Below are 9,450 nucleotides of genomic sequence, written 5' to 3'. Positions count from 1 at the left end.
ACCAGGTCATCTGCAAAGAGCAGGAACTCGATTTCTGTAATTAATGCAGATCAGTAAATCAAAGATCATCACATACTGGGCTGCCAGTTCAACTGAGTTCCCTCCTCCCTCTCCCAGTAGGATTGGGACCCGTTGTGATTCTGGCAGGTGTGGGAACTCTGGGACTAGATTTCTGAATTTAGGGAAGAATGTTTCTCTAATCCCAGAGTATCTGTCACAGTGCAGTAAGAAGTGCACCTCTGTCTCTATTTCTCCCCGCTGGCAGTGGGAGCACAGCCTGTCCTCTCTGGGCAGCCAGTCTGCCTGTGTCGCCCAGTTTCTATGGCTAGGCTGTGGTCACTGAGCCTGTACTTCGTCAGGGTCTGTTTCTGTTTGTTGTTTCTTATCTTGGTCAAATATTCAGCTAGTGTGTATTGTCTGTTTAGGATACTAAAAGAGAAAGAGATACTCTCTCTCTCTTTTCTCTCTCTCTCTCTCTCGGGCTCGCGGGCGGTGTGTTGGCTCGCGCTGTTGGCAAGCGGGGGCAGGGGAGAGCCAGGCTAGCAGGTGGTGACGGAGAAGAAAAATAAAGGCTTTCACTTCCTTTAACTCCGCAAGTCTGAGTTCTTGTGTCCGTCCTATCCAAACCCGAAAGTATTACAATATGTATCTATATAGCAGGTGGTGTACAGCTTTTTAGCATAGATTACACTTTTCTAAAACGTATTTAAAAAATAAAAACGATTACAATCTAATCTTTCCACGTTTGATCCCAAAATCCCAAGAAAAATAAATGTCAACGGGGAGAAAGCTATGCTGAAAGTTTATTAAGATACTTAGAAGACAAAGATACTGTATCAATTTATGTTGCATTTGTCTGATTATGATTCAAAAAACACATATAATTAAACACGCGTTTGCGATTTAAATCAAAACGTGATTTAAATCAATATAAATGTTTATATTGTAACACATACTGTACAGCCTCCATTTCTCTATAAAAATTTAAAAGATCGTGTGCGCAGCCTAAGAGGGGGGGTCTACTGTCAGTGACAGCTGACAAGCCTCTATACACCCATGTGAAAAATTAATAATGCCAATTTAAACGTCGTATTTACAATTTGTTGATAATAGCAATGTTAAGTTCTCTAAAGCTTTGTGATAGTTGACCCAGGCAGCAAAAGATCAGCTGCACTGGTAAAATGTGACACCGAAGATATGATTAATAACCTTTTAAATCTGAAGGGAGATCTAAAGGGATCCCCCCCCCCACACACACACAATAGAAGCAGGAAGCAGAAGCAGGGACCGTTGTCAGAAGGGAAGAAGATAACTATTCATTGTTATCAAAAATGACTTAAATTCGATCATGTTGTGATATTTAGAAATATAAAAGTCAATTAATTGTCCATAATATTGCTATTCTGTTTTTTTCAAAGAAATGTTTGTTAAAAGGAAAGTTGCAGCGCCGGCTGGATTTGAACACACAACCTGTAGGTTTGTAATCAGGCACATAGACCAGTGGACTACTAGGGAAGTCACATGAAGAGAGAGGCGAAACAGCCCTATACAGCCCTGTCGCAGTACACGAATATAATCATATCGTTATTAATTTCTGTAGATACGCGATTCCATATTATATTAGCAGAAAAGCTTAAAACTACCACTTTTTTACACGCTATTTCACATGTTAGTTAAAGACTTCGATGCTTAAAATGTTTTGGGAGAAATGGAATACTGGTGTGTATTTTTTCTTTAAAGTACCGATTCCTGGAATCTGACTGGCTGACACCCTTCTGAAGTGGTTCCATAATATCTGGTATACGGAAAAGAAAGCGTTGATAAAAAAGCCTGGATTCTCATGTATCTCATACAAGTATCTTTTAATACAGTCTTTGATGTGCTCTTGAGGATCCTTGTGATATTTTGAGCTCTGGTTGAATGATGAGTGTCGCAGTTTAAATCATTTTCGTAGTTAGAAATTATGAAACGCTCTGTCAAAAGCAAGGGAGTTTTTATGTCCGTTGCAGTAAAAGAAAATGCCTGACAAAGTAGGACTTGGACAGATTCCAAGTGCTTGTACAAATGTGCTAAAGAAATTAGCAAAAAAAGTCATTCCTTTATCGTATTGGCTAGCTAATGTCCTGTCCTCGTTAGTTAGATCAACGAAATGCTGTGGTGTTTGTCAAAGAAAAAACTAAAAGTATTTTCGTTTAAAATGACGGTTAGAAAGAATGTGGACCAGCGTAATACTTTGAGTTTACAGCTTGTCCAAATTCATTCATTATTAATACTATTAGTAATATCTTAGGTAAAGGCTTTGATGCATAAATATTTCTGATAAAGGTAGGTTGTGTACTTTTGTCCAACTGAGCGATCTTGCTTTCATAAAATATACCAACTTTTTAATGACTGATGATTAACATGCTGTAATACACAGTTTAAATTTAAAAGCTCAAATGCTGTACATGAGAGGTTAAGCTTTATTGGCTCCTCCTGGCGGTTTTACAAGGTGATTCCGGATACTTTCCAGCATGACGTCAAATGACGCGGTATACCGCGTGATACTGCGTTTTGATGCGACACGCCCACCGGGGTATACCGCGAACTACCCCACCCATTTTGAATGGCTGCATCTGTATAGTAAGTGCTACGTAAGTGCTATATTTCAGTGGTGGATTAAGTGGGTTCCCTCCTATACAGTATGTGTTATTATTAAACTATTTCATGATGGAAATGCATTCATTCACCTTCCTGATGACCTATAAGTGCAACAAATATAACTGAATATCTCATGCCCTGCATATTGTTTTCTTTTTAACTTAAAGCTACAACAAATGTATTGTTTGTCAATTCCAGTCCCTAAATACTGTGGGTTTTACTAGTATTTTTCAAATTAGAAATTTGTTAAGGTCACATCTGAATAGGTAATGTGCATTTTCATCTAAATAACTAGTTTACAGTAAATAGGGTGCCCTGGAGGGTTGGAGTTACTCATCATTGGTCTCTGCCCTTTGGGTGAAAACATAAGAAAGCTCACTAATGAAAGAACCCAGTCCCAGCTTTCCTTGAAAGAAATTGTGGGGCCATCTTTGACAACATGGTGTGTAACTAGCTCAAGACTCCCCTTTTTTGTTCTGTTTGAAATGCACGTAGTTTCAATTTTACCATTCTGCTTAGTGTTTCAGAAGTTGTACTGAAGAAGTCAGCTAGGATAATTTTGCCAGAGAGTTTGAGGATTTAAAATATTAGAATCAAGTTCCCTAGTAGTTCTTTCTGTTCAAGAATTGATTGACTTCTTTAACCCTATCAGTTGATCCCCAGGAATGCTTAATGATCACTCTTCTCCTGAGTAATTCCAATGGAGCAATAAAGCATCTGTTATAGTGACTGCATTTTAAGAATTAATTGTTTATGAGGAACTTAATAAAACAACTTCTGAAAGCCTAAGCATAATGTTCTGTGCTGTCTTTGAATTTATTATTGCTTTTGCTTGATGAAAAGAAATGTCAAAAGCTAGCAAGATAAGCACAGCCTAATTTTTCAAAATGCATGCTAGCTACTGTATGTCCTAAATCTTTGTTGTACGGATAATTTACTAACTTATTTCTAATAGTTATTTCCATAAACCTTCCTGCGATTGAAATAAGATGTATTGGTAAAAATTACTTGTTTTGGGTTTGTCACCCTTTTAATGAATGGGTGCTGCAATAGAATACCATTTGTCACTGACCATTTATTTCTGTTAAGTACTTTGAATACATGTAACATGTCATTCTGAACATCTATTCATAATGGAATGGAAATATAAATATTCAAATTTCCTTGAATATTGTGCCACAGGGGGCACGGTCATCAAATGGACACATAAACCTTTGGATCAACCAACATAGGCAAATGCAGGCCATAAGGTTCAAATTGTGCTCTTTATTGACATTGTGAGTATATCAACCAACATTAAAAAAAACAACTAAAATAAAAGCCAAAACTCCTTTTTGAGCTCCAAACTAAACTTGCATAGTTTTTCTAATTACTAATACTGGGCAGCTACTCTTCTGATAGTCACAAAACAGAAATACCAGATATTCTTCAATAACAACAGTGTCTGCTCACAGAATGTTCACCCAGGATTTTTCCATACACGAATGTGAGGCTTGTCTTGATGACCAGCAGCCTCCACTACATCACTGACACCCTTGATCAGCCATCACCTTAAGGACAAATTCATTGGAATTCCATTCCTGGAATGCTGGTATATCTGTAATCATCCAAAGTCTCTTTAAAGTAGCAACACCTACAAAACTGGATGAAGCTACAGTACTAAATTGGGCTATAAAATAAACAATCAGCTGGTTTACCTAGTTAAGAGATGAACTGGGACACCTCTGAAAATCTTTGAATACCAAAGTTCTTTCTGGTCTAGAAAAAGCTGGAAATAAAAGACCTGCTTGGGGAGAATTGTACAAAAGCATCTGGGCGTTGATTTTTCTGTACTCCACTTTTGAGAAATGTCTACAGGCCACTGCTGCAGAAGATAGTGGGATATCTTAAATGATAAGTACTGCATAATATTGTGACAGCTAATTATTTGTGTATCATTCAATGTGGTTTTACAAATACATGTCTGCTCTGTCTGTTCTGTTTTTCATTGTTTCCTTAAGACTGCATGGTGTCTTCTCTGTTTTGAATGATCTTTTTTTCTGGGTTGGGCATTTTATTTAATGGAACAATCTTGAGGATAAAGTATTGTAAGAATAAAATGGTAATTTTGAAAAGCTGTAAGAATAAAGAAAAACATACTTTCACTACTGAGGATGTGGTAATTTTTGATGAAGTGTTAATCTCTTCATGGTTCCATGTTGAATTTGCATTTATACAGTTGGACAAGTGTATGTGGGAGGGGGTACTGTGTTGTATGTAATAAGGAGTGGGGAATTAATTTGTAAATGGTGTTATACTAAATGTATGTAATGCTTTATTGAATGTAAAAATACAAATTTCTTCTGTAAATTTTATTGACTACTGTATATTATGTAATGTTTTACTAATTGTATTTTGTGAAATGTATTTGTTTAACAAAAATGATGATTAAAGGTTTTTGAACATTTGTTCAAAACAGGTATCAGACGATTTAAGGTCAGAGACTGCTGGGATCAGTAGTCATATTATAGGATAGCTGCAGGACAATGTTTTTTTCTTTTATTGGTGTGTGTCTAGAATGGGATTTAAAATATTATTACAAATGGGGGGTTACAAAACTGGTGAAAATCAGGAATTGACCGAGAGGTTTAATCAATCAGTGAAAGAATTATTCATAACTCCCGACTTGTACATGATTTCTAACCATATACCCGAGCGGCTGGTATAACTAGAGGCGTGTGAATTATTTATTCTCTGGCACAGCTTTGCTGAAAGGAGTAATAATCCAGGCACACTTATTTATTACAATAAACTACACAATACACAAAACATACAAAACACAAAGTTACATTATATACAGTATTTACAGACAAGGTGTTTCAGAGGCCTAAGATTCTGGTCACCCAGAAAACCCCAGACTACTACTAACCACTAAATACTTAATATGCCTATAGAGGCCACATAAGAGATGAGCTGCCCTTTAATTAAATACCTTACAACCTACAGTTAGATCTCTCTCTCTGCACCCCTGATGCCACAAAAAAATGAGAGCCTATACCCCTATCCATACAAATTGCACCCTAATCAGAAAAGTCATTTCTAACTGAGGTATCTTTTACCCAGGAAACCCAAGTTCCCTAAAGACACAGAAAACACGCTCTCTCTAACAAGGTTCAAATACTTAGCTCCAGTTAGGTTTAGTTTGGATGATCAAGTAGGGGCTCTCGCCTGGCGCAAGTCCCAACTCCTCTGGACTCCTCTCTCTTCTCCCTGCTCTCCTTGTTCCATCCTTCTTCCTCCTGTTTCCTCCTGCTTCTTAATGTGTGAAGTTATACTGTGTCTTTCTGCCCTGCTCCTTTGCAATCAATAATCCACAACTTGCCTAGGCATACTAAGATAAACTTTACTGTTGTTTCTGCTCAAGAGACCCCCTCAGACCTCAGCAAACATCCTCTCTGTTTTGAAGTTAGAAATGTTACTTTTCCCAGTGTCACAAACTTTGTCTAAAACCTAAGAGACACTTCTCAGTCATCCAAATCTGTAACAATATGTTGGGGGGATGGTGTTTATTATTGGCCCTATGCTGTATATTTGTATTGCATGACTTTTAATTGTACAAGGTCACCAAACCAAATTCCATGCAAATAATTGTTATGGCAGCAAAGTATTGAACTCTTGGAATAAACCTGCATGTGACTTCTCATAGTATGAAAAAGCTTGTTAACCTGCAGAAACCATATGATCTTTTTAGGGAGTACAAAATGAAGGGAGATCACCATCTTGCTTTATCTACGTGGAGCCAGACTTCAAGGAGTTCAAGACTCCAGATGATATAGCCCTAGGAGTCATCAGGGAATAAAATCCTCTCCACTGTGACATGGTCTTGGTCAATGGAGAGGAAGCTGTACCATGTCTGACATACCCTTGGTCATATCATAACGGGATCTTTAAAAATGCTGAGGTGATAGTAGGGCCAGCAGGGCGCGTTCACCCCTATATGGGTTCTAATGCCCCAGTATAGTGACGGGGACACTATACTGTAAAAAGGCGCGATCCTTCAGATGAGATGTAAAACCAAGGTCCTGACTCTCTGTGGTCATTAAAAATCCCATGGCGTTTCTCTAAAAGAGTAGGGGTGTAACCCCAGAGTCCTGGCCAAATTTCCCATTGGCCCTTACCAATCATGGCCTTCTAATAATTCCCATCTATGAATTAGCCCCACTAAGAGCTGATGTGTGATGAGTGTTCTGGTGCACTATGGCTGCCGTTGCATCATCCAGGTGGATGCTGCACATTGGTGGTAGTAGAGGGGAGTCCCCATTACCTGTAAAGCTCTTTGAGTGGTACCCAGAAAGCACTATATACTGTACATGTAAGCAATTACTATTAATTATATAAATAGGCAGGCCGAGGCCAACAAACACACAAACACACAGATATAACCAAACTAGAGGTTTAAAAATCCTAGTGCAATTTACAGTATTTATAGTGCAGGAAATCATAAAAAAATACCACATCCAAAATAAAAAAATAAAACAAAAGCCTAAGTTCTTTCAAGCTCCTTACTACACTTCTTTAAGTCCCTAACTATCATGACAAAGCAGCTACACTGCTTACTGGCCTTAGCTAACAAAATCAATGTCTCACCTGAGATTCTTCTCAGAGTTTTGAATTTTTCAACACTTACACTTACACTACAACACTTTTCCCAAAAACTCACAGATTCCTCAGCCCTTGGTCAGTCCTTCTGCCTCTAGTAAGTGGTGTACACAGGGGTTCTGTCCACAGCCACCTCAGACAAGAAAGGAGGAATAAGATGCTGCTCCCAGTTGTTGGAATACAATTTGGTTAGGTGATAGTCTAGAAAGCAGGAAATGGAGGTATTCTGGGTTGGTTAATCTGCCGTATAGAGACAGTGAACACTCACCAAAGGGAAAGGGTGAAGGAAGTGCTTGACCAGGGAATTTTGAATTTCGAGAACCTTGAAAGGGTTAATTTGTGAGGAGTCTCAAAGTGAAACTGTGAGGTTGAGAAAAATCATGGAAAGAAACCAAACTGTTTGTTCTAAGCTAAGTAAGTAGCTTAGCTGCCCGAATATGATAAAGGGACTTTGAGAAAAAAGTTAGTCAAAAGTTCAAGAGGAGGCTTTTGTTTTGGTGTTTTGCTCAGTTTTGCTAATTTCCTAAACTATAAAGATAACTGGTATTTTTAACCTTATAGCTGAGTACATGTATAGATGCAACCATTCAAAATGCGCGGGCGATACCGCATTATTTTGCGGTGCGCTTTACGCGGCCTACCGCGAGTTACCGTAAATTCTCCTATAATACTGCAATTAAAATAATAGTATCCGGAAGTTCCGCAAGGTGGAGCTAATAAAGCTCAACCTCTCATGTTTGAGCTGTCGCCATCAAAGTCTTTAACGAAGATAAGATACTACTAATAGTAGATATTACTAATAGTATTAATAATGAATGACCTTGGGCAAGCTGTAAACTCAAAGTATTGCCCTGGTCCACATTCTTTTTTTCATTGACCGTCTTTGTAAAAGTAACACCACAGCATTTCGCAATCACGCATTTGTTTCCAATCATGCAAAGTACAGTAATTTTTGAGAATCGATTCACCATGCCTTTCACATGCTCATAAAAGAGATTGATTTAGGAACATAAACATATTACCGTATGCAAACTGTACTGTATACAGTATGTATATGTATATTTAATGTCTTAACTGTGCCCGTTTAAGTATTGAATATTTATATGGAATTTTACCACTGAAGGGAAATCTTAGTACCTGAGCATAAAAAGAATAGGAGCATACTGTAACGCGTGTGAAGGCCATAAACAATATTAATTTTGGAACTTAAACATACTGTCACGATCGTTACTCCTCCTCTTAAGGGCGCTCCAGCCCTTCCTCGTTCTGTCCCATTCCCCACACCTGTTCCTTATTCCAGCCCCTCTTTAGTTCCACCTTAAAGCCAGACGCAGGCGATTGCTCGGGGCTTCTCATTGATTGCCGTGTCGTGAGAGCCCGGGGTCCTGCCGCGTCTGGCTCCGTTATGGTTTTAGTTTCCTGTTCCTGATTCCCTGCCCCGCCGGTCCCGACCCGGTTCTGGTTTTAACTACGGATGGATCCCCTGGTTTTGCACTAAACTGCCCGTCTTGGATTCCCCCTCTGGATTTACCCTTGGATTGTTCGCCTGGATTCACTCCCCCTGGACACTGGCACTGCATGGACACGCCCCCCTGTCTCCTGACCGACTCCTGCATGATATTTTTTCCCTATTGTTTCTTCACCTTTCGGATCGTGTCGTCCGCATAGGGCCCGGAAAGAACTGTTCGTGACACATACAGTATATGGCTGGTCTCAGTACTTTAAAGAAAACATACACACCAGTATTCCATTTCTCCCTAAACATTTTAAGCATCGAAGTCTTTAACTAACGTGATACCGGAGTCAACAAGCATACTTTTAGAATTTGATTAAAAGGGAATATAATATGGAATCGCGTATCTAAAGAAATTAATAACGATATAATTATATTCATGTACCGCAACACAAGAATAGTACACGCTGTACATTGTCTGTTGCAACGTAAATTGCAAAAATGCACTTGGAATCTGTCCAAGCCCTACTGTCAGGCATTTTCTTTTACTGCAACGGACATAAAAACTCCCTTGCTTTCAACCAGAGCTCGAAATATCACAAGGATCCTCTAGAGCACAGCAAAGACTGTATTAAAAGAATCGCGTATCTAAAGAAATTAAGATATAATTATATTCGTGTACTGCGACAGGGCTGTGTAGGGCTGTTTCACCTCTCTCT

Source organism: Atractosteus spatula, chromosome 7 (assembly GCF_055471065.1).
Source record: "Atractosteus spatula isolate fAtrSpa1 chromosome 7, fAtrSpa1.hap1, whole genome shotgun sequence".
NCBI lineage: Eukaryota > Metazoa > Chordata > Actinopteri > Semionotiformes > Lepisosteidae > Atractosteus > Atractosteus spatula.
The sequence above is the reverse complement of the archived record's forward strand: the minus strand, read 5'-3'. Positions refer to the sequence as shown.